Source organism: Crocodylus porosus, unplaced genomic scaffold (genome assembly GCF_001723895.1).
Source record: "Crocodylus porosus isolate Cpor-Errol unplaced genomic scaffold, CroPor_comp1, whole genome shotgun sequence".
NCBI classification, from domain to species: Eukaryota; Metazoa; Chordata; order Crocodylia; family Crocodylidae; genus Crocodylus; species Crocodylus porosus.
In genome coordinates, this window is record NW_017728886.1 from 254229609 (window position 1) to 254256135 (window position 26527).

At 45.9% G+C, this 26527-nt stretch overlaps 2 long non-coding RNA genes across 3 annotated transcripts in view; one reads left to right on the forward strand and one right to left on the reverse strand.

The window, feature by feature from the left end:
• Positions 1-6226: 6226 nt before the first annotated feature.
• On the forward strand, positions 6227-11263 carry LOC109321998. The gene is made up of 2 exons (XR_002104271.1): positions 6227-7836; positions 11103-11263. It is a non-coding gene; the product is annotated as an uncharacterized LOC109321998 (long non-coding RNA).
• The window catches only part of LOC109321991, a 20875-nt gene continuing 4687 nt past the window's right edge, over positions 10340-26527 (reverse strand). Inside the window, exons 1-2 of one of the 2 annotated variants that reach the window (XR_002104267.1) lie at positions 17245-18634; positions 10340-11575 (exon numbers count right to left, since the gene is read on the reverse strand). This is a non-coding gene — a long non-coding RNA (uncharacterized LOC109321991). Of the gene's footprint in view, positions 11576-17244; positions 18635-26527 lie in introns of those variants that run through there. The other variant, XR_002104263.1, reaches the window with a different exon arrangement.

Consider the following 26527-nt stretch of genomic DNA (forward strand, 5'->3'; position numbering starts at 1 on the left):
CTCCCCACCCAGCACCGCCCTCGCATAGCAGCCGGACACGTCCTCCAGGGACCCCCCTACCAGGCAGGAGCTGGGGCCCCCACCTGGCACCCCCCCAGGCAGGAGCTGGGACCCCCACCCAGCTGCATGGTGCCTGGGAGGCGGGGGCTGTTTGGAGGCAGGGCCCGGGCTGCCTGCAGGCTCAGTGAGGGGGGATTTGGGCCCAGCTCCTGCTGTGGCTTCTGGGCCTTGCTGGCTGCTCCCCCCTCACCTTTCTGCTCCCCGTGTCAGTGTGTTTTCTAAGAAGCATTGGGCGTTGGGGGCAGCTGGGCTGTGCCAGCGCTCCAGCTGGAACAAAGCCGGGCGGTGCTGGCTGGAGGGGCTTGCCCCTCTGCTGGGCATGAGACCTAGCACCAGGTTTGGGGGCTGGGAGGAACTGCACCCTTGGTCAGGTTGGTAGGGCCTGTGGGGGGTTTCCCTCTCTCTGAAGTAGGAGCCGTGTGGAGGGCGTATTGGCCTTCCACAGAAGCAGGACTTCGGCTGCTGTGGTGCCCCTGCTTTACCTGTGGCAGGTTAGGGTGGGAGGGCTGTGTTGCACCAGGGCTGGAGGCAGGCTTGTATTGAGCGTTGATTATGTTTGTATGGGATGGTATGGACAGGCATGATTCGGCCTCAGGCAGGGGGCTGAACTAGGTGATTTTGGAGGGCCCTCCCAGGCCTGCTTCTCTGCGAGTTCTGTGAAGCTTTTTAGACTGAAGCCCCACACCCCCCCACCCTCAGAAAACATCAGCTTGTTGCTTTCACGCAATTCTTTGACTATGGAAAAAATAATAGAGGCGTTTTCCTGTTGCCGAGAACTCGGATCACAATAGGTCATCCTGTTTTTAACACTGAGGATTCCCCTTTGAAATCTCTGGGTTTGTCTTGTGAATCCTGTTGGCTATGCCTAGCAGTGCTAACACAGTGCAGCACCCCACAACACACTTAAAAGGATCTCAAGGCAACCCACGGTGCTGGATCACCCCGGTTGAGAACCGCCGTGTTAAGGCAAGGCTGGCAGCTCTGATCCCTGTGTAAAAACCTTTCAGAGGAAATGTCTGGGACCAGAGTGCTGTGTCACTTGGAATTGACTGACCCAAACGTGCAGCTCAGGGTTATCCCAACAAGAAAGTGGCCCCATGTCACCCCAGCAGTGGGCAACTAAGAAGTGGGATGGAAGAGTTGCCTTCAGGTTCCCCACCTCTGATGTTAACGCTGCAGCTGACGGCAAGAATTACTGCAAAGTAGGCTGGGTATGAGATGGGAGTTGGGCACTGCCTGGAGTCTCCTGGAGCAGTGCGTTGTGGAAACGGGCTGCCTGTGTGGGGGAGAGGACCAGCTGTAGGTTTCGGACACAGGGCCCTTCTTCGTTCTGGTTTTGTGCAGAGCTGCACACAACAGAATCTTGATCCACAACCAAAGCTCCTGCCTTGAACAATATTACATAATGAAAGGGACCCTGGACCAAGAACATGAGCTCCTTTCTCCTACATCCTAGAATTACAGCCTCCAGCTGTGAACATAACTGGCCAAAGGTGGCTAAAATACCCACCTTTTAGCCCAAGGAATAGGACATTTGATCAAGGAATAAGAAACATATTCTCACAGGGGGGTTGAACCTAAATATCCAAATTCCTAGCAAATGGCTCTAACCAGCATTCTTCTTCCCCCTCCCTGCTGACGCCATGCCATTTCTTGAGCCAGAAAGATTGAGCATGACTACAGTGTGATCTATTGGATGAAATAGGGCACCTCCTTCTATGCTGGCCAGGTTGTGAAACCAAGTCACCCTTGTTTGGCCAGTTTGAGAGAGGCCATAAGCACCTGTACCTTCAGTAGGACATTTAGGGTTAGGAATGTCAGAAGGAGGGTGCGTTTTCACTTGGCCATGCTGCATAAGGCACGTAAGCCTCGGCCAGGGTTGGGGTTTCAGACTGGCCTGTCCTCAGCACTTCCTGTTGGCAGCTCTCTGCTCAGTGTCTTGGCTTTTGTGAATTTGGAGGGGTCAACCCTGTCCTTGCTTTATTATGCACCTAGCTGCATAATTTAGGACCCAGCATTACATTCTGGGGGCCAGATACATAGTGGCTAGAGCAGCAGGATCTTCATCTGCTTTTGTGCATCTAACGCTACCTTACATGCATTTCAAACCTGGACATAAATCTGGATCCAGATATGCATTGTTTAAAACTCCTATCAAAGTTTAGGCTCCTTTGAATTTGGGTAGCTGACCTAGGTTTTGGGTTTTTTTTGTTTGTTTGGGTTTTTTTAAGGAAGATTATTAAATGCGAGGAGAATTCTCACTTCCCTTCTTCTCCCTCCAGGGTTTTTGTTACAAGCCCGTAATGTAGAGCAGCAAGGGTTGAGCACCTTGCCACAGAAGCGTGCTAGTTTTGTACATCACACTGGCCAACAGGCTGAATCGCACTGATTAATTATTTAGCAGGTTTAATTTCTCTTTTTCAGTAAAGCTGTGTGAGAACTTAAGTTAATTATGCTCCACTGGGCATGTGAACATCATGGCTGCTCCCTTGCTTCATCCGTCAAGCACACTTTAACAACAGATGCAATTAGAAGCAGCGAGTCTTTGGACATTAGGGGACCAAATGCCTGCCAAAGTTACTAGAAGCTCTTCCCTCAGTTTTGCTGTGAGCCCAGGCTCCCTATTCAATGCATGGGGAAAGGTAGGCACCTAAGACTGGGACCCATACAAGTGAGCAGGTGTCTGTGTTTAGCCTCCCAAGCTCTGTAGGAAATGCTGAGGAGAGGGGCAGGGCTTAGGTAGTTAACACCGAGCTGGAGCAAGGTGCTTCCTACCACTCTGGTTAATGGACATGAACACTCCCCTGTAGTTGAGCATCTGCGACAAGTCAGCCCTTTCTTGAGAGAAGAAGGTGGCATCACTACCTGATGCCCAGCAGCCACGGAGACTTGCAGTTAAATTGGGCATGGTAGTTCAAACTGATGATTTGAAGCCCAGTTCAGTCGGGACTTGCACATGTCCTGTTACCCAGAAAAGTGTCTTAACCACATGGCCAGAAAGTATTCTGGGTTGAATCAATCTCTGGTTTCACTGTGCACGGAGTAATTAAGAACTTAATAGGCCAAAGTGAGAAGATGGCCCTAGCTGGGGGGCAGAGGGGGAGAGCTGGGTTTCAGTCCCTGCCTTCCATGGCAGTGGAAAAAATATCAGAAGTGTTAGAGACGTAGTCCTGAATACCTTATACTATTCTAATGGTGAGGGTGGGCTCAGAGGTTCATCTTCTCTTGGGCGGAAGAGGGAATTGAATGCAAGTCTCCCACCCCCAGGTGACTGCTGTGACCACTAAGCTCTTGGGTAAAGGGAGACTCCTTCTAGGGAGTTACCTGAGCTTTAACCTAATAATCTATTGGATCAGGCTTGACAAGCAAAGGAAAACCTATCTGGGGAATCCCACTGGGTCTTGGGCGTGAGCACTGAGGTGATCTGTGCTGTCAAGATTTACATGACCCCTAGCAAACATGGAGGCACCCAGGGCCTTTACTGGGGTAACTTTGGCCCCCAGGGATTAGGCATCTTCAGGGATTGGTGGGGGTTTTGAGGATCTAAATTTTGCCCACTGGTGCCTAGCAGCCACGTCTGTCTTGTGAATCTAGCCCTGGGTGCCTATCTGCATTTTTTGTTCAGGTCAGTGCCACTTAGGTACATACATTTCTTCAGAAATCTGACTGTTTCTACCTGATGGAGTCTGGCCACATACCATGTTGCTACAGGTAAGATCTGAAAGGGGAAAGAGGTGTAGCTCACATAAGTCAAACAGTGTCAGGAGAGACTCTAATTGCCATGTCTATCACATCAGTGAACATTAGTTTTTCTGAAAATCCTGCTGGAAGCTTAGGACTCGGCTAACTGCTTTCAACATTGTGATTTGTAACTAAATGCAATCTGTGGCAAAATAAATTGTTTAGACTGCCAAAGCCACACAGTTTTTGACTGAAGCGTCCAAACCATATTTCTGTCAACCTGTGGTCTGCAGACCCCTGAGGACCTGCAGGCTATGTCCTAGAGGGTCTGCAAAAGATGCCTATGCTCAGTCCAAAGTATGTGAATACCCATATTTACAATCCAATAGGGTCTGCACCTCCATTTGAAATTTTTTAGGGGTTCATAGATGAAAATAGGTTGAAAACTACTGCTCTGTGGCTTCACTTCATGATTGCTGGGTTTTTTGGGCACGTTTCCAGCAAACAAAAACAAAGCAACTACATTATATCCAGTATAGTAGAGGTCTGGGCTATTAGGAATACTAGCTCCAGGTACCAATCCCACCTATGACACTATATACAAGTCTCTTTCTCCAGCCATGAGGAGGTAGGTCTGACTTCAAACAGAAACAGCAATCAAAGCCCAGCCCGGAAAGCTCTAAACAGAAAGCATTCAGCAAAGGGAATGAGCTTTCCCTTGGCTTATTTCCTTATTGCTAGTTAAACATTAAATATTAAAGCACTTATATACAAACAAAACATTTTACTTATTAATTAATCCTCACAGCATACTTGTGAGAGAAGCCAGTGACCCTATGTATTTTAAAAGGGAAACTGAGGTAGGAGGAGAGGGGAAGTGACTCAATTGAAGTCAGAGCGCATCACAGGAATAATGTAATTCATAACTTTGTCTAGCACTCTAGTAACTGTGAAGCCTGCCCCAGCTTGGGCTCACCTGGCATCCCTCATCCAAGACTCTTAAAAGTGCTTTGCTAGGAATAATTAAGCTTCAGAACACTCATGAGAGGGATGATTATGTATCCTGTACAGATGGATAAAGTGAGATACCAAAACTGTTGATCATCAAAGAGCAGCATCGCTGAGAAAGAAACCCAGTCTCTGTTTTAACCACTAGATCACTCCTCATTTGCATAGCCCAGTTTTCTTCCGTTTTTTTGCCAGAAGACACTGCAGTAGTAACTGCAGCAAAGTTTGTACTGCAACATCGCCACTTTGCAGAGATAAATAACCTCTTCTCCCAAGTCTTTGCTTGGCTGCTTTTTTTGGCTCAGGACTATCTACTGAAGGCAGTTCTCTTACACCCCCCACTTCTCTAACCATTGCCTCAGTTCTGCAGAGTAAGACATGGCAAAGAAGAGGAGAGAGGAATGGGGTAATCACTGCCTTCAGTGACTGCTTCTCCGGCTAAGTACAGATAGTCAAAATGCTCAAGGCTGAATTGATTCTGTCTTTGCAGGTTAGTCTAAGATGCAGAGATTAAATTGAAACACAAGTGAACAGACATTTGTCTTTAATTCAGCTTCCTCTTCCTGCTGCCCCCGAGGTCGCTGGGATTTTCAGTCTAGAGTCACAGCAGCAGGACACTGCAGGGTTGCTCATCACTTCCTCTTCCTGCTTCCAGGTGCCTCTGGGATTTGTAGTCCACAGTCGCAGCCAGCAGTAAGTTTGAGTGGGGAAAGGGGTGTTTAACCTCCCTTCCTGGCGGCAGTCCCCTCTCCCCAGACTGGGCTTGTCCCCCACCCCCATCAGCCAGCCCTCACTGCCCCAGTGAGGGAGCAGAGGGGTGGGGCCAGCCCTGCTATCTGGAGCAGACAGCCCAGTCCAGCCCCGGGCTGGAAAGCATGCTGGGATGCTGGGGGACTCTGATTTAACTTGAACCAGGAAGGGGTCTGGGACAGAAGTCTCATAAATCGGTTTGATCCAAATGAGTTAAGTCTGATACTACATTCAACCAGGTTTATGTTAAATCAATTTCAGCCATTTTGAAATTGGTTTACTTCCACTGAGCTTCTGTTCTGTTACAGGTTTAAACCAGTTTCTGATCACTTAAACTGGTTTATGTGTAATTTCTGTCCCTAGCCAGGGATCACAGGCTGGATCAGATTAAGGGCCTGATTGAAAGACCAGTGATGTCAGTAGAGTCTCCTGTTGACTTTTACATGTTTTCAATTAAGTGTTAAGGGCTTGGGCCACCAAAGGATTTGAGCACTGAGTCCCACCTCTGCCCTTACGGGTGCCTGTATCTAAAATTTAGATCAGAGATAGGCAACCCCCAGCACGGGTGCCAGAGTGTGGCACTCCAAGGCATTTTGCTTGGCATACATGCCTCGGGGCAGATCGTGGTGGAGAAAGGGCCAGGGCTGCACTGTCACAACAAGGACTGGGCACCTTGTGGCTCCCCCACCCCCCATTTCCCCCCGATACACCAACGTCTTACAAGTCGAGGTTCCAGGTGTTTTTGGCACTCTGCCCAAAAACGTTGCTGACCTCTGACTTAGATCTTCAGAAACCTTGCTTAGCTGCCACCTGCCCTGAAGTGCACATCCAGGCTCCTCATAGGATACATGGGGAGAGTTAAGCATCCAAAGAAAAGGTGGTTAGAGAAGGGAGCTCCCCAGCTGAATGGGGAGCAGCTAAAAACAGCCAGGAATGAAATGCAGAGGAAAGGGGTAAGGATTAAAGACTCCTGTTTCTGACCAGGCTGGTGCTCTCTTCTCCTCAGCATCCTCAGCCATGTACCAACTCTTGGACTGAGTGCTTAAGCCCATTTTTTTCTGTACAAGCATGCATATACAAACACAAACCCAGAAGACCTGATATTAGGCATGAGGCTTTCAAGCATTTATCTGGGGTATGAGGCGAGACTGTGGATCACGTGCTTGGATCCATGTGCCTTAACATTTAGGGGACAGAGGGACAAACAGAGCCAGCTAGGGAGCCTCTGGTTCAGGAGTGATGTGAGCACATCTACAGAGCAGGCTCTGCTGGAAAAGTAGGTGGGGGAAAACCTAGTCTGAGAGTCTGCTCCAGGGCGTCAGCCTTGAGCTCGGGCTCCAACTAGCTTGTTAGCTGCTGGCTGGTGTCAGCACTTCGGTGGCTTTACAGATGTCTACTAGTAGAAACTCAGGTTTGTGTGGTTTACGAGCAGCCTGAGTGGTGGTTTTGAGAAAATACATGGTGTCAAAATGATGGATTTGAAAGTTTAAAGAAGCAGATACATGTCTTTGAAGATACAGGCGTTTGCATCTACTTGCCTCTCTAATACTTCCCTTCTGCACAGAAACGTGAGGATCTGTAAAGATGGTGCAGTGCTCAAATACCACGGTCCACAGATGGACAGCCTGTTCTAGAGATCTGTCGATTACTTTCCACCGTGTTCAGAGAGGCCTTTGTCTCTTCATTCAGGCACAGCTCTAGAAGTACGTGATCATGGTGAGTGACCTCAATACGTGGGCAAAGACATTCCCTCGAGGCATGTGTCTGGGCTGCAGCTCAACAGCCATACTGCCAAACAGTGGGAAGCTGCAGGTGACTAACAGGGACGAGGCGCTAAAGTCACTTGTGTGGATTTATTTGTTACTGCTACTCATAAAGGTTTTTTACCTCAGCTAAACTGGAGTCTGGAGACAATTAGCTTGTTTTGTGAAACAAGACCCCTTGCGCTATGGTTCCTGTGTAAAACAATTACCATCCCTTTAAACAGGCCATAGGAGGAGGAAGATGGTAGTAGGCTCCCCCTTGCCCCTGCTCAAGCAAGCGACTCTATTATCCCCTCCTTGCAGTGAACTCTTGCAGCTTGCGCTTCAGGAAGTAGCAATGGGAGCAGATGGATATTTTTCCTACCCTTTGCACTTGTTAGATGAAAATCATCTCCCCGGTAGAATCGACTGTAGAGGAAGCCGCTGGCCTGCTGGATGGCTCTGCAGGAACGGGTGTGTAAAATACGCTCCGGATAATGATGTGTGCGCTCATAATAATGATTTTAATACCTGTTAGAACTGACAGCTGTGCACGTTCTCTGCTCCGTCGACAGATGTTCTTCTGCCTGGCGAAGTGAGTTGATTCCAACTGGGGAAAGGGGACAGGAGAGTGAGTGAGATGCTATCATTCATTTCTCTTTTATATATATATATATATATTTCTTTTCTTTTCTTTTTTGGGCTGTCTGCCAGACAGAAATCTGACACTACCACATCAGCAGCTGCAGGGAAACCCCCTAGCCATTCCAGTTCATCCTCCTCCACAGGCTGTCACAGCTTAGTAGAGAGAGGCATGGGGGGCAGGGCTCTGTGCTTGTTTCAACTTGGCTGCACTCGATGAAACTGTTTTAATGGCTCTTCCTCCCAATTTGCAATGCAGCGGATGGGAAAGTGCTGCCCTGCTCTCCAGACTGGGCTTGATGCTCATGCTGACAGACAGCATTTAATTGCGAGCAGTCCCTCTCTATGCTGAAGTTGTCATCTTCCCACCACATCCTGTTCTGTTGCTCGGTCTGCGCAGCAGTGTGCCATTTCATGAAGATTTAAGTGTTTTACTGTTCCACATGAGGGAGAGAACAGCACGAGCAAGGCTGTGGGGTGAAGAGAAATAATCTGCAGGGGAAAAAAAAAAAGCACTCTTTATATTTGGAAGGCAGCAAGGCCAGGGCATGAGAGGAACAAAATGCTCAGTGTAGTAAGTCCTTGCACCAACCTGCTCATATCACAGCTGCATCTAATTCCTGCAAAAAGATTTGCATACAAAGCCATCTTTATTTCAACAGGACCAATAAGGCACTTATTCCAGGAAGATGCAGACTATCATTTTAACATGGATACACCCTCCAGACAGGGTTAAGGAATGAGATTAGTCCAGTTCCCATAACAGTCGAGGGAAAACTTCCCATGCACCTTAACCGGACATGGAGCAGGCTTTATACACTTCCGTTAATTCATTGACTGCAAGGTCTAATTCTAATGCATATTCTCCTTTTCTAACTTCTAGTAGGGGAAAGGTCAGGGGAGATGAGCTTTTCCCACAGTCTCAGCTCTTTACACTGACTCCCAGTACAAAGGCCTAACAATGAAATCCAACCGAAAGTCCCTTTGTCAAGATAAAATGCCATAGGCTACAATCTGGTTGCAACAGTGTAAATGAGAAAAGAATTTAACCTCCAGTATTCAAAAGCAACACCCATCCCTGTGTCCTGGGAAACACTCTGGATGATTAATGAAACTCAGTGACATTTTTCTGTCTAAACCATTTTAATGGCATTCAGTTTGGTATTTACTTTTTTACATTTCACTTTTACTCCATTTACACAGGACACAGAACAGGTTCACTGCCAGGTTAGGGTTGGTTTCACTTTTATTTTTTTAAAACTAAGACGGTAGAGAAAAGCTGCCATTTGGGGACTTCCAGCACAGTAAGCCAAGTCATGAAAATAGCTTTATATCTCATTGGACATCATAGATCTGCTTGTTAATAACATCTACTAGATCCTGAGGTCTCCGTCAGGCTTTTCCATTAAGAGCCAAGCAAAATCTAGGGCTCCTTTTTGTTTGTTTGTTTGTTTGTAGGGAAGTCACAGGAAAGGTGATATATTCTGAGGTTTCCCGTGTTTTCATCAAATTATGGTTGACTCATGGATCTTGAGGTGGGGGGTGGGAAATGATTTCCTGGACAGAAAGCTCCTCAAGCCTGCAGCCTCATGAGGCAGGGAGTCTTTCCAGACCTGCAGAGACCTGGCTCATCTGAATGCAGAGCCCTGAAAATGGGTGAATGTCACCCTCTGTGTACTGCTTTAATAATTTTACATAAAGCCTGAGTGAAAGGGAAGTTCTATAGGAAGTTATATAAATCCACATTTAATAAAAAGCTTACAGGTCAGGCTCTTCGCGCTTTACTTAGTGGTCTTATTAAGCCTCCATGTGGATGAAGGAATTGCTCCAGCGACAGAACCTGGCCTGTAGTAAATATAGTCCCTTTGTCTGCTGTTGTGGTTGGTGCTAGTGAGGAAGAGCAACGCAAAACTCTTCCCTGGGAGACGACCTACCTTCCATCTGAATGGAGCGGCTGAATGCAGAACATGTTTGGGCTCCTCCACCTTTCCTGAAGCAAAGCTCTCATTCCTTCCACAAAAGAGGCTTTGAAAAGTTGGTTGCTGAGGTTTTAACTTTTCCAAAAAAGGTTTTTCTGTTAAAAGCTCCTGGTTGAAAATGCCAAATCCTGTTGTTGCTAAGATTAAGGTTTTTTGTTTCTTAGATTTGGCTTAAAAGCAAAGACCAGTGCATGGATTACTGCTCTTTCTTTGGCCAAATAGAGCAAGGGTGCTTTGAGCACATTGTGCTTAAAGTGGGATCAGAGAGTGGCATGTGATTTTTTTGTTTTTGTTTTTGTTTAACAATGATGGGATTTTATTGCTTTTGTTTTGTGTTTTGTTCTTTTTTTAACTAACTGTGATACAAAAGTCAGATGCAAAATTTAACACTTGTAACTAAAATGAAAAAATATATAACCCTGAAAATCCTCCCTTCCCTTCCTGCATATAGCAAAAACAGCTACCATGGGGAGATCTATTTAAAATGTGATTTATTTCATTTTTTCCCCTCAATGAATACAAACAAACATGTCCAGATATGCAGGGTGATCGGATTTATAGCTTTAGCTCTCATGTTATGCATTTTTCTGCATGTATAATTTTTTTTATTCTTTTGTTTTGTGTCTTTCCCCCAAAGCTAATGCCATAAGCAAAAGTAAATCTAACTAATTTACTCGGTGCAGGGAACATTATAAAAATTAGTCAGAAAACAGAAGATTTTTCCCATCACAAGACAGCAGCTTCAACCGTGACTTGGAAAGACCATGCTCTCTCTAGCTCGAGAATAAATGTAGTAACCGTGGTGTGTTAGTTCTGGCTTTCAAATGAAATACAAATCGCAGATTGTGCCTAATTGTACATGGTGATTTTTATGATATCCCTGGCTACTGAGCCAAGACACTGATGTCAGATGCAAGTATACAAGCTATTGTTAAATTCATCTACTGCATGGCATGCTTGGTTTCCTTTTTCTCTTCCCTTGCTTCCAAACTGTTGTGTCTTGGGTCATTACCTAAAGTTCATTTCAGTAAACTGCCGTCCAACATCATTAAATCTCACCATTATAGTGCATGACGTATTAGTGCCATATTGTCCTTGATCACAGGAAGCTTGATCCAACTCCCTGTGAAGTCAATGGGCTCATTTCTATATAATTTCAATGGGAATGGAATGGTTTTGTCAGGGGGCATGAGGAGGGTTCCTCACCTTCAATGAAATGAAAAGAAGTTTCTTCTTCCAGATCCACAATGGTTCTGGGAGCGCATTACCTTTTCAGAGATGTGCTGGTATGCAGCGCCTGTGAAGATACTCCAACGTGGTTCCATGTTGTGGTCACTTGTGGCTACCCCGGGCCATCCTCAGGAGGTTCGTATGAACAGCCGGAGCAAAAGCAATATACATGGATAACCCCTGAAGCATTTGGGGATGAAGGAGTGATGCTGCAGACAGTAGCCACCCCACCTGGATGTTGATCTTCCTTGCTTCTGGACAGCCTTCTCTTAAAGTAAGCAAACGGCAGTGTTTTCCCAAGCTCTGCCACTTGCAACAGAAAACTGAGATGCTGCTCATAGTAGACTGTTGAGGCAAACATCACTGCCTGGTTTACATACAGAAGCATGGGGTCCAGCGTACATGGCAGTGAACAGGGAAACGTGTAACGAGGGCTCACTGGGTTTCAACAGACTTCAAACATGTTGCTCAAGTAATCTGTTTCTGAAAGTTTATACAGATAAACCTGTAATTAAAATTAGAGATGGCCCTACTGTCAACCTAGTATCTTTGCTTTTCAGTTGCATCACTTTCTCCCACCTTTCTGGCTTTGAATATTTATTTTATAAGGTTTTCAGGGCATTCAACACGGGCCAGATTCTATTCTACATATTAGGAGTGTCACTTGACTTAAGCACCTATGTGCCGTTTTATTTCTATCCTGCTCATGTCCTTAAAAAACAATTAATGTAAAAGATGGCTGGGTTCCTTCTTGTGTTTTGTGGCACAATCTTATGGGCCAAATGATGGTGTGTTAACAAAAGTTGATGAATGGATGGATTTAAAGGCATGTGAGCAGGGTGGAGTAGAATCACAAGTAGGTGTGTAAATCCACTGATGCCCAATAGGAAGACTAGAATCTGGCCCTATGTCTTCCTAAAGGGCAGCTTACAATACATTTGTTCATATTAAATATTCCCATAGATGTAACCTTGACAGAGAGGCTCTTATGGAAAAAAGGATATTTCAAAGGCTAGAGTATACTGACTTGTGGCAAATGCTAGGACATAGGATGTTCATAGACTATTGAATCAGTAAGTCTAGGTTGTAGTGTTGTGTTTTTACCCAAGTAGGAAAGTAGGAGCATTCCTCTCGCATCTGGAATCACCAAGGAGAGAATTAATGCCAACATCCAATACTGGTTGTGCAGATGCTTAGCCCTTTGAAGCTTCTCGAGGGATGGGGACAGCATAAATTGGCTTCACCTTGTTCAGGAAGCCTGGTAAGACTGAGACCCTGTGACTTTATTAGGTGAAAGCACTGATCTGAGGGACACAGGCTTATTCTAGGACAAAGAAGTGACAGAATTGTGTACTTTAGCTCATGATTTCATGAAGAATAGTGGAGGTGAGTAACAGTGGATAAGATGGGTATGCATATAAACTGTTTACTGTTCATTAAAATGCTTTCCTAAGATAAACTTTTCCTTTTACTTTCCTTTTTGCTCATGTCCTAAGCTAAAGAATACCCTATTTTGTGAAAGCTCTCTGATCATGGATTTACTGCCATTGTTCCAGAGAGACACATGAATGGCAGGTCCTGATAAACACAGATCTGCTGGATAATCACGGTGAACTACAAGGGGACCGTAAGTCAAGGGCAGGGGGGCTGGACTCGATGATCTTCTGAGGTCCCTTCCAGCCCTAATGTGTATGAAATCTATGAAGGTCCCAGTCAGGTGGGGGAGAGTGTGTGTTCCCGCACCAAGAAGAGGCATGGCTAGAGGACTAAACCCTGAGTGAGATGCCCCTGAAGAACCGACAAAAGGGTTAGAAGCATAGTTAACTGAAGAACTGTTATTATTTAATTTCATTTTCTGCAAGGTGATTATATCCAACATGAGGGAAGATATCTCAACCTGTCTCCAGGCATTTGGAAGGAGCTTAACACATTTTAGAGGTGCTGCAATAAAAATAAGACTAAATTCCAAGTGCCCTGAATCCACAGAATTGATGGCAGAACTTCCATTGACTTGGACGGAAACAAGGTTGGGGCTTGAGTTATTTGGCTGTTAACTCTCGAGCATTATTGAAAGAAGGCCTTTTTTATCTAACATTTTATTAATGCATCAACCAGGACTTGGTTTAATCTTTAAAACAAACATCAATGCTGAGAATACATCCCTTGTTTGGATATATGCTCTGTGTTACATTTATTCCCGGACAGGCAAATTACAATGAAAATAATCATTGTTGGAATACTGATGCGATGTGAACTAATGTAGGGATATTTATTCACTGGAATGCAATTACCAGCAATACTCCATTTTCTGAACAGTGTGAGTGTAATCCAATTTAGACTTTTTTTAACCCCTGGTGATTTTGTTTCATTTTGCATTGTGATAGGTTGGAAAGTGCCATGATTGCTGGGGGCAGAGGAAGGGAGAATAAGGGGAAATAACACTACATGTAACCTGAGAGCTTAATGACTTTACTTAGTCTACATAACCAGGGGGCTGTTCGTCATGATTGCACTGTTAATTGAATTAAAAAACAGAAGAGATCCTATGCTCATTTTGTATCAATGTCATTCATTTTCTGATGAACGCTTATTCTCCAGCCTAAAAAAATAATCAGATATGGCCTTAGGCTAAAGGTATCAGTTGGGCCACAGACTGCCTGCAACAGAGACAAAGTTGATTGAGACACAGTATCGAGTGGCAAAGAGAATAAGGGATGCATGATGTGAACTGTGCAACAGGCGTCCGCTGCAGCAGTGTCTTGGCGGAGTGGTGGCAGCAATGTTTTGTGGGAACAGCTTCTCTCCTTCAGAGATGGAGGGATCACGGGAGGAGACAGTTACTTTTAGAGCTAAAAACCAAGGTCAGGTTCTGGTACATTTCATTGATGGTGTATAACTTCTTGCTCCACCAGAACTCCTGTTGAAACAAACATGGCCACTTAATGGAACGAAGCATCACTTGGCATAAGAAAGAGGCTACATATGTGCAAAAGAGGTATTTTCAATCATTGAGGGACACATCATAAGCATGCAAAGGGGGCAGATTCTAATTGTGCAAAGGCCAAGAAAGTCACAATTGTAGTTCGCCAACCTCCAATGGCAAACTTTGTCATGAGCTGAAGATAAGGATAGCTTCCAAAGTAGTGCACGCTAACAGGTAGCCACAATGGATGGGGTGGGGAATAGCTAAGGAAGGAGGGTGTCCAGATTATTGTATCTCACCTCTCCATGAGATAAGGTAGCGAAGCACAGAGATATGTATATGCCACACCCAAGCTCTTGGAAGCATATTATCAATTCTGAGAAGTGTTTTACCAGGCCTCAAACTAGTAATTAGGTGTGTAAGAAAAAAATATAATACACTATTTTTGTGTGCCCTCTAAACTGACACTTGAGCAGGCGATCGTGATACCAGACCCTAGTTACGCTATCAGTGTCATAGTTTCATAGTTTCTAGGGCCGGAAGGGACCTGAGTAGATCATCCCCTGAGTAGTCCGACCCCCTGCCATGTCAGGAAAGATTACTGGGGTCAAACGACCCCAGCAAGGTGTTCATCTAGCCTCCTCTTAAAGACCCCCAGGGTAGGGGCCAGCACCACTTCTCTTGGAAGCTGGTTCCAGATCCTAGCCACCCTGACTGTGAAGTAGCACCTCCTGGTATCTAGCCTAAATCTACCCTCTGCCAGCTTGTGACCGTTATTCCTGGTCACTCCTGGCAGTGCTCGGGGGAACAGGGACTTCCCCAGTGCCTGCTGGTCTCCTCTGACTAGTTTGTAACAGGCCACTAGATCCCCCCTCAGCCTTCTCTTTTGGAGGCTGAACAGGTTCAGGTCCCGTAGCCTCTCCTCGTAGGGCCTGCCCTGCTGCCCCCTGATCATACGAGTGGCCTCCTCTGGACCCTCTCCATGCTGTCAACATCCCTCCTGAAGTGCAGTGCCCAGAATTGGACGCAGTACTCCAGCTGTGGCCTGACCAGTGCCGCATAGAGGGGGAGGATCACCTTGGACCTGCTCAAGATGCATCTGTGGATGCATGACAAGGTACGGTTGGCCTTCCTGACTGCCCCCCCACACTGCCGGCCCATGTTCATCTTGGAGTCAATGATGACTCCAAGATCCTTTTCCACCTCTGTACTGACAAGAAGAGAATTCCCCAAGCTGTAGGTATGGTGCCAGTTGTTCCTCCCCAGGTACATCACTTTGCACTTGTCAGTGTTGAATCCCATCCTGTTCTCTTCCGCCCACCTTTGTAACCTGTCTTAGTGTCAAGACCTAAGAAGTTTATAGTCCAAGAGTGTGCACAGAGATAGACACGTGGCCCTGCACAGACCTCCACTGACATCCCTAAGTGTCTACCTGCATGGTTGTATTGAATGGCTACTTAATATGGAGGCGTTAAGCAGCAGTGGGGGAAGATGGAGGCAGAACAGTAGCTATGCTAATATGTCTGGTCAGTGGCCCAGATTTGGAAAATGTAAAACTTCAGGCTCTGAACATAAACAAGCATAGTGCTTTTCTGTTTTGCATGGTTGGTTGTGTGTGAAGCAAAGGATATGTTCCTAAACTTTGCAAGAGAAATGATGTACTTCCCAGATGCTCTGACTAGGACACAGGGTAGCATGAAGCTGTAACTCCAAATTTTTTTGAGCCTGTTAAGCATGTTCTTGAATTAACTGCCCACGAGGACCATTTGAACCCCTTTCTATGAAACACCTGCAGCCAGTTATGGTCAGAGCAAAGATACAACCCCCGATGGACCAGTTGGTATCATCTTTTGCCACTGGGACATTTTTTGGACCTTCTTATTATTATTAATGATTTACATTGCCATAATTCCTAGAGGTTTCTGCCATGCTAAGCTCACTAGAAGACAAAAGATAAATGGTAGGGTTGTGTGAAATGGCACTGTTCTGTTTTGATTTGAGTTTTGACGTTTCAATGGAACAGCATTTTGTTTCGAATTTCATTTTGGTTCGAAACAGCTGTTACTTTTCGCTTCATTGAAACAGTGAGGCTGTTTCAATGTTGTTTTGACATTTTGCCCATTTGCTATAATGGGGAAGCTCGAAACCGCCTCTCTCATCTAGCAGGCAGATTGGGGCCCAAACCCAGGGGGGCTCTGCTGGCTGTGCCAGTTGTACCGGGGCTGAGGGCCCTGATATGCCTGCCAGATGAGGGAGGGAAGCCAGTGCTGCTGCCTGGGACTGAGGAAGGCAACTGAGCCCGATTGCTCAGTTCCCCTCTCCAGCGTTAGGTCGAGCACTAGATCAGGATGGGAAAACGAACTCAACCCAACTAGGCTGAGCTCCCTCCCTAGCACAACCATCAGGCTGGGCTTGGGAATTTGGCCCAGCTGGGCTGAGTTACCTTCCCCAGCCCAATCGTAAGGCTGGGGAGAGAAACTGAGTGATCCGGCTCAGTTCCCTTCTCCAGCTCAATTGCAGCACTGTGATTGGCTTCCCGCACCCTAGCCGCGGGAGGTGGGGGGAGCCAGGTCTGCATTCCCCACCTGGCTGAGCCTGGAGCTGCTGGGAGCACAGCCCTGGTTCTTCCCTGTCTCCCAGCACCAGGCTGCCAGCTGCTTCGAAACTTGAAATGTTTCAAAGCTTTTGAAACGTTTCAACTAGCCTCGTTTTGAAGCCCTTCGTTTCATTTTGATTTTGCCGTTTCGCATTTGAAATGAGTCAAAACTGTTTTAAAACAAAATGGCCGGTGAAATTTCACACAGCCCTAATAAATGGTGGGAATCAGAAAGTAATAGCACGACTGTGATCCATGTTAGCAGCAGTCACTTGGTTCCACTGAGAGTTCAGCCTGCAGAGGACTTGCAGAATCAAGCCTTCAATACTGGTAACAGCCAATCAGCAACAGGAGTCAGAGGAAAATGCAGACTGCAGCTTTTAGTCTTTTAAGTCCCTGCTGAAGTGTTTGCTTTTTACTTTTTAATATAATTTGTCTTTAATATAATGTGTGAGTTGGCATGTGGGTTTGCTTTTTTTGTTGTTGCTGTGTTATTTTGATCCAGCCATTTACTGTAAGTGCTCGTGGGGCCCTTGACAGAAAGCAACTTGGGCTCATGTCATGAGCTAGCAAAGGGAGAAGAGAATGTTATATCAGACCTTACTTAAGTCCAATTGGATTTAAATTACATACCACCAGGGGCTTTGTTCAAGACATCTGGAACAGCAGAAACACCTGTGGAGCAGAATTGCAAGATGACAAATTTTCTCTCTCCCTAGGCAAGCCATTTCTCTTGTCTACAGTTTCACTCCATGGAGTTCAGGGGAGTTGATGCTGATCTACACTGGAGTGACCGAGAAAAGAATCAGACATTTTCTTTCCTTGAGATAAAAACAAATACACAGCACAAGCCTGAAAAGCCAAGCTGAACACGTGCTAATCGAGCACATTTTCTTCAAAGTGTGATCCTATGAACAGCAGTCCCATTAAACAAGCTTTTTGTCTCTGAACACACCAAAGCATCTATACTCCCTGCTGAGAACCGGACCCCTCTCTGTAATGATGCTTCCTGGACTCTTGAGAGGCAGAGTCCAGTGTTAAATAGCAAAAGCCAGTGTTGATTTCATGTCAATTCACGTGAACTTCAAAATGAAGCAGCCTAAAGAAAAATGCCTCTCTTCACTGATGCTAGAGCACTATTGTTCTTGCAAATCAGTGGTATGGATTTTGCATCGTGACAGTTAAATGCAGATATTTTGAGATGAGCCTGTTGACTGCTAACACAAGGTCCAGGATAAAGGCTGTAGTGGAGAGATAACTGCCTTGAGTGCCTGGGTACAAACTGAATGCATTAGGTCAGGATTGTTCTTGTTTTACTTGTTTATACAGTGCCAAGCATAAGAAGGTGTTGTTCTTGATTGCATGGGACTTGGTACGCAACATAGCAACTGATTTGATATCTATCCCCTGTTCAATTGCCGTGAATAGAGACTAGGACAACAGGCTCGTAGCCTGCTAAAATCAGTTTGTGTAATGAATTGGCTTTACAGGATTATCAGTGGAAGATCCCAAACCAGAACAGCACAGTGCTTCCAACTGAAGACTTTATATATTCTGTGGAACTTAAGGAGATAAAATGCATGTCATATATAGGAAAGAGCAATTCAGCAGGTTTTTATCTTTCTCTCTTCAGAAAGGCCATGCTGCTCCAACTAGCTGAAGTGCTTGGAAGACGAACTGAAAAGATGCCTCCTCAGAATTACACATCCCTTGCAGGTCTGCCTGTAGGTTTCCAATAATATCAACAGGAGATTCACATGGTCATTCAAAGGCTAAATGCATGTAGCTTAACAAGAGGCTCAGCTGAGTTGGAATCTGAGATATTTCCTTTGTCTCTGGTTTCAGCTGCTGGGCTCACACTTACTCCATGAATTATTTCTTAAATGGGAGTGCGGTTACTCAAATAGTGAACTGGTAGCACTTGTGGCACAACCTGACCTTGATGAAACTCCAGGAGCAGCAAAGGCTAACGGTGGTAACCTGATCTTGCACAGGAGAATGTCTGTCTTTCTTATGACAAAATGGCACTCATTGCTTCTTTCTTGACTTTGTCCATCTCTTCTGCATAAATATCTTTGACAGGCTGTATATGAAAAGAAAGTCATATGTAACTGCATAGCACAGAAGACCAAATGCTGACTTATGTAGGTGTAGGGAGGTGATGCTTCCCCTCTTTGCGTCACTGGTAAGGCCGCAGCTGGAGTACCACGTTCAGTTTTGGGTGCCACACTTCAAGAGGGATATGGAAAACCACGAGGGTCCAGAGGAGGGCTACACGGATGGTTAGGGGCCTGCAGGTAAGGTCCTACAAGGAGAGATTGAGGGACCTCGATTTCTTTAGCCTTCACAAGAGAAGGCTGAGAGGAGATCTAGTGGCCATCTACAAATTTGTCAAGGGGAGACAGCAAGAAATAGGAGATGCTCTGTTTACCAGGGCACTCCTTGGAGTTACTAGAAACAACAACCACAACCTGACAGAGAGCAGATTTAGATTAGACATCGGGAAGAACTTCTGTACAGTGAGAGTTACCATAATCTGGAATGGGTTTCCAAGGGAGGTTTTTCCCGGCACTTTGTTACCCAAACCACCTTGCAATCATGGCTACAACACTCCAACCCAGAGGTGTAAGAAATGACTTTGGCACCCTAGGCAGGGAAGGGGGAGGAGGGGTTGTGTCGTAAGAGGGGGCAGAGCATCGGAGAGTCTTGTCTTACCCTTGGGACTGCCACTGCTGCTGGAGCCAGCTCTCCTGGCTGCTGAGGCCAGCTTGCTGCACTGTGCCCCTCCTACTCCTACCCCGGTTAAGCTACTGCTCCAACCCTACTAATACTAAAATAAGCAACCTATCTAATAATTAAAATAAAGCTCCTGCACCACCTCTGCCCCCACCCCCCAACCTCCTTAAAGTCATTAGAAAATGAACTCTCTCAACCTCTATCTTTTTGTCCATTGTTATCCCGGACAGTGGGAAAACCCGGAAATATCAAATACAACATACCTTCAAAGTTTTGAAGACCTGCAGTCACAGTGTAATTTGCTGTGATGTATTCCAGTTCCCAGGACTAAACACAGGAACTAAAATTCTCTTTTGGGATGGGCTCTGGAGCCAAAGATGCACACTTGGCACCCCATCAAAGCTCAAAAGTTTGCAGTCCAAGTAAATTTTGCAGCTAGACAAGCTAAGTGCTCTAAGGAGATTTAAATGGGCATATGTGACTAAAAGGAGACTGTAAAGAAAGAGGTGACCAGGTAGAAGGAAAATGGAAGACAAATACATTAGCAGCACTTCAGAATGTCCATGGAGGGGACAAGGAAGCTGGAAGAAGTTTTGCACATTATTTACAGTTGGATGGTAAGTGCTCTCATGGACCCGCTGCATGGTCAGGTAAATCAAAACTGCATAATGAAATGGAACACAGAAGGAAAGCAATTTCATGACAGTGCTGTGTCCTCTACTGTCTTCAGAGGGAAAATACACTACTTAGTTATTATCCTTTACATATGTGTATATTGACAACATTTTATAGAAGCAGGACATTGGCTGCTGTGGTTCCTCTGCTTTAACTGAGGCAGGCTAGGGTATTAGGTCTGTGTGTTGTGTCAGGGTTGAGGGCAGTCTTACATAGAGTTTTTTAGGTTATGGTTGTATAGGGTGGTTTGGATAGGGATGATCCTGCTTCAGGCAGCGAGTTGGACTACATCCGTCTTTCTCAACGCGTAGGTCGTGACCCAAAAGTGGGTCACAAAGGATTGTGAACAGGCTTTCAAAATGGATCAACAACATTAAAAATGGACTCCCCTTTAAAGGACAAAAATGTACAAACCACGGGTTTTCCTTTGCAGGCTGACAGAGTTCCAGCCTACAAGAGTCTGCTTGGGGCCCCTCATGCCCCACACACAGCCTCTTGCTCCACACATCTACCCCTTGCCTAACACATCCACTCCCTGCCCCACACTCTGGGGGGGCCTGGGGCCTGGGGGTGGGGGATAGCGGGTCAGGAGTGAGGGGCACCAGCAGGGCCAGGGGGCTATTTTCTTCTTAAACTATTTACTGGGTCGAGGCTGGCCATTGTTGTTTACAAATGGGTCCTGCTACAAAAAAGGTTGAGAACCACTGGACTAGATGACCTCTGGAGGTCCCTTCCAGCTCTACTTCTCTATGACTTAGATCAAATGTGAGGCACAGCAGCTGGTGTCACGGGGGGCATTTTCTACACGTGTAAGCGCTGCAGCGCCGGGTGCTTTGAAAAGTGCTTGGTGCTGCATCGCTTGTAGTTGTATAAGTGGCAAAATGCACATCAGTGCTGAGAAAATGGCAGCAGCATGCTTTTTTTGAACGAAAACACGTAGTAGGTGCTTTAGTTCAAAAGTGCATCCACATCATTTTCTGCATGCTGGTGCACATTTCTCTGCTTATACAACTGCACGCGGCACAGCACAGTGTGTGTCAGCTGACATGAAGAGCACACCTGCTTAATTGAGTCTGCTCTGAAGTGGGGTGCCCTGGTTCTCCCAGTTCCTGATGCAGACCCTTATCTACATATAGGCTGCCACCAAGTCACTCCTGAGCCTTTGCTTCTCCAGGCTGAAGAGTTCCTATGCCTCTCAGCCTCTCCTCATAAGGCCTACTCTCTTGACCTCTAATCATGCACATGGCTCTCCTCTGAACTCTTTCATGCTTCTCCATGTCCTTTCTAAACTCTGGAGCTCAGAACTGAATGCCATACTCCAGCTGTGGCCTCACCAAGGCCAGGTAAAGTAGGAGAATGACTTCTTGGGTCTTGCTTGAAATGCATTGATAGATGCAAGCCAGTTTTTTATTTCCTTTGCCAGCTGCGGCATCACATTGGTGGTTCATGTTCATCTTGTGGTCGATCGTGATCCCCAAGTCTCTTTCAGTCATGGTGCTAGTGAGTGTAGCGCTGCCAGGCCTATAAGTATGATGTGGGTTTTTTCCCCTCAAGGTGGAGCACCTTGCATTTCTCCATGTTAAATGTCATCAGGTTTTGATTCGTCCACTTTGCGAGCCTCTCCAGGTTGGCCTGAATTGCCAGCCTGTCCTCTAGCATGACCGTACTTCCCCTTAATTTGGTGTCATCTGTGAACTTAGCCAATCTGCTTCTGATGCCCGAATCCAGATCATTAATGAATATATTAAAAAGTAGTGGTCCAAGTACTGAGCCCTGGGGGATGCCACTGGTTACAATGCACCATGTTGACTCAGTTCCATCAATTCTCTTGGTCCAACCACAGAGCCAGTTCCCCAGCCATCAGACCATAAGGTTGTCAAGGTCGCGGTTCCCCAATTTTACCATGAGGACATCATGAGAGACCAAATCAAAGGCTTTTTTGAAATCTAAATGTATGACATCTACCTCTTATCCTGTGTCCAGGTGATACATCACCTGCCCATAGAAGGAAATGAGGTTGGTCAGGCAAGACCTACCCACAATGAAGCCATGTTGGCTCTCTCTCAGAATGTCACCTTCTGTTAGCCTGTTGATGGGTTTTCTTTGATGATTTTTTCCAAGATCTTTCCAGGGATTGAAGTCAAATTGACTGGCCTGTTATTTTCCTGGATCTTCCTTCCTTCCTTTCTCCGAGGACAAAGAGACTTGTCCGATCTCGTTTTTGGGTTGGTAGTAAGTTGTTTGTGCTTTCGCTTTGCAAGCGGCCACCATTGTTGTATCCCTGAACCCCTGAATAAAGTAATTAAAAGTCCTTCCTGCCTTTCTTGAAGGTAAGCACCACATTGGTCTTCTTCCAAACTTCAGGAACCTCTCCCAAGCACCACAAGTTCTCAAATATCCTTGCCATTGGTCGTGCTATGATGTCAGCCTACTCTTTTAGCACTCTTGGGTGCATTCCATCTGGGCCAGCTGACTTGTGAATGTCCAGCCTCCCAAACTTTTCCCTCAAAAGATCTCTGCCAGTTATAGGCATATGTTTGCTCTTACCCTAGTAGTCCTGCATCCTGTCAGGCAGCGTGATCCCCTTGGGCTGGTGAAAAATGGATGCAAACTAATTGTTGAGATTAGCTTTTTCCTGGGTGTCAGTTGTCAGCTGTCCCATTTGGTTCAGAAAGGGTCCGATGTTGCCCTGGTTTTTTTTCCAACATCCTACGTATTTGAAGAAGGACTTTTTCTTGTCCTTGATTCCTGTAGCCAGTTTGAGTTTGTTTTCAGCCTTGGCTTTTCTGGTCTGCTCCCTGTAGGTGTGGGCCAGTGCTGCATAATCCTCCTGCATAAAACTTATATCTGCATGTTTTAAAACATAAAGCAGCTGTATAAAACATCTGTTTAACCATTGATTCACCCTTTATCAGTGGAAATATAATACAAATTGTGACTAGTACACCCAGTTCCAAAGAAGAGCAGCTCTATCAGGCCCAAATGTTTTCCTCTACCATAAACAACATGCAAAGAAACACCCTAGTACAACCACACAGCAGTTCTTTATCACCACATTCCTCAGCTTCCCCACGCATTGATATCAGAGCAGCATTTTTTCTGAGTCCTTCCCTACATCATTAGGCATTGTCTTTGCTGCGAGGGAGGGAAGAATATACTTTGGCCCTCATCCTGCAATGTGATCCTTACTGATAGAGCCCTAGGCACAGCAACAGCAGGGGTACTCCATGGCTTCTGGGATTCAGACTAGGTACAAGGGGTTCTTGCTTAATGTGATCTAAGGGGGGAGGAAGGGTCTATCATCACCCTTTCATATGCCCTGCCCACTACCCAGCAATTCTGTCCCCCAACTCAATCTGCCCTGTCCCCACCAGCCCCATATCAATTCTAGGCTTGTAGTTCTGCTGCTCCAGCTCCACAGGAATACTATATCCCAACAGCCCCTCAATTCTGCGTGCACCCCAGAGCTTCACTTCTGCCCCTCAGATTCATCACCCCCTTGCTTGACTTCTGCATCTAAAAAAGAACGTGCTTCCTAGGTACCAAGTTCTCTTCTTGAAAAGGACCCTTTTTATTAGATCGTTTTCCAGACAGTACATGTCTTCCTTAACAGCCCATTACTGGTGATACAGAAATCTGCTGCATACTGGAAACATGGGGACCATGTAAAGCAAAATGAAGCTACTGTCAAAATAAATGACACAGAGACTGCTGTACTGATTACAGCAAGTAACATAGAACTGAGTTCATTTAAAAGCTTTTAAAACATTTTTGCAAAGGGCTGCCTGCTACTGCAAGGGCCAGTTTCAAAGATCTGGGTGTTCGCCTTCAAATTAACACATGCATGGGCTTAAGATCTTATCCTGATGCCTGGTAAATCTAAAAACCTTTCATGGGCATCCTTACCAGGCAAAAAGAAACTCTTTTCTTACAAGCACAAAGCCTGGCCATAAAGCAAAGAAACTAGCTCTTGGGGAAAGAGGAACTAATTTGGGAACCCCCACAAATACCAACCATCTGTATACTTGCTACTCTTTCATACATAGAGGGTGCATCTACACAAGACGCTATGTCGCCATAGCTCATTGCTATGGCAATGCAGCATCAGCGGGCATAATCTGTGACACTGATGCTACTGTGCAGTAGCAATGAGTTACTACACAATAGCTCATTGCTACTGTGCAGCAGGGTTGGAAACGATCCATGCGATGCCAGGACTGCATAGTAGCAGCAGTTACTGCTCAGTCATTTAGTACTCCCTAAAGCAAGTACTAAATGACTGCGCAGTCAGGTACATGTATAAATGCACCCACAGTCTTCAATATCCCCACAGCATCCCTGTGACACCAGAAAGTTCTTTTACACCCCTCCCCCACATTTTACAGATGGGGGATTGTGGCTACTGTCACAACCAGTTGCCTTTGACTCCCTCTCTGGAACAAGCAGGGCCCCATTTACAGCTGGGGACAGCTTGGGGCACAAACCCAGAGCAAGACTTGAACTCTTGGCTGTGGAGCCATAGCAAGCTGCCACACTTGCTTTACCAGTGCACTTATTCTGGGGGAGGGCTACCAAAATGTCACCTGAAAGCTGGGGACCGCTTTGACCAGAAGCAACGGTTTCCTGCTTCAGTGGCTGCAGATCCAAGGCCCATGCTGGAGATTTTTTGGTCCAATGTCATTGACACTGGGCAGCTTTATACTAATTGGGGCACTGGCCATCTGTGCATCTAATTTTCCTTCTGCACCATAGCACTGAATGAAAATGATGAAAAAACATGAGTATTAATAATTGGGAGTGAAAGGTTTGATACTCTGGTGAGGAAGCCAGCACATCCCAATAATTATTTAAAGTTCTATTTCTCAAAACAAGGTAGGGAGGGTTAATTAAGCTCATACGCTTGGGGACTAGGAAGACCATTGGGGAAAATCCTGTAGACAAGCAACAATACACCTGACCTCATTTGAATTTTCCTATTAGGTTTCCCGCAGAGATCCCGGACGCAGCCGGGAACTTTGTTTTGGTTTCATATTTGCAAACACAAGGCAGCTCTGTTACATTAGCATGTGATGCTGCTGCATGTGTCTTAAACTATCCAGCTGGTGATTATTTGTGACAGACAAGCAAATAATTTTTTTCTTCTTGGTAAGAAGAACCAAGATTTCCTCGCTGAGCTTTTATACCCAATCAACTTCTGTTTTCAGCAGTAACCTAAAGCATATCATGGCTTTTAGCCAAAGTGTTTGGGATCATCATCCTAGGACTAAGCAGTGTGCTTTTATAATTTTCCTTGCCTCCAAATGGCTGTGATTAGGTCCCTATCCAAACTCATGAAACTCAACAGAAGGACTCCTGTTAATGTCCAAGGGTTTTGATTCAGGCCTATGATATTTCCCTCATACTGGCTGCATCTACACGTGCAATTAATGCACAGTAAGTTTACTGCACAGTAAAATAAGGCACAGTAAGATGTGGCTGGGATCACGTCTACATATGTGCCCTGTCAGGCAGAGATTTGCACCCAACGGGAGCAGCCTGGCCCAGGATTGCTCCTGCCTTGCTCTGCCCTCCTGCAGCAGCCAGGAGGAGCTCCAGGCCCCCCTTGGTGCCAGCCCAGGGCCTGGCAGGGTGTACGGAGGCTGGTCCCAATGTTCATGGGGTCGGCAGAGCTGTGCTGGCTGCAGGGGCAGCTCTCTCCCAGCCTCATGAATGTTGGGATGGGTCCTGATATACACAGGCCTGGGAAAAAGCTACCCCTGCAGCCAGCACAGCTCTCCTGGCCCTGTGCAGGCACTTAGTGTGGAAATGAGTGTCTGTCTGCTGTGAAATTGCCCTTGGAATAGCTTATCCACAAGCCCAAACCTGGTAATGCAGTGGATTCCTTTATAGCCAATGCTCCTTCACAGCAATACCTGGTAAGAGCAACAAACCCTGAGCTGCTGTGTTTCTCCTGGAAATGTTTTCTGTACCATGTATTACAATGGCACTTCCTATAACAGCAAGAGTCACTTAGGAGCCACAGAATTGCAGGACATCAATATGTTACTAATATGTCAGTTATCTTACTTTGATACACTCTTCCTAAGACATCAGTACACAAGTGATCTCAGATGCTGGTGTGTTCATAATAAAAAATGATCACAGCAACCCAGATCCTGAAGCAACAAGTGTGTGTGTATGCAACTCGGACTTGGAAGGTTTCTCCGTGGTGTTAGGCATACAACCGCATCACAGCATACCAATGTGAAATCACAGCCCAAGCAAACCACTAGAGTTTAGGCAGATGCACAAACACAGCAACAAGCAGACAAACCTTTGACAGGCTAGACATCTAATTAGTGTAATTCCATAAACAATGGTTATAGCTGCTGCTGGTCTGTCTCACTTGATTGTGTGCACGTGGGTGTGTATTTGTACTGGAGAAACACAAAGAGTGTGCTTATATGGGCTGGCACTTTTGCTTCCCAGCTAGCAGCCCAGTGGGAGAGCAGTGGGGGAAGGGGCG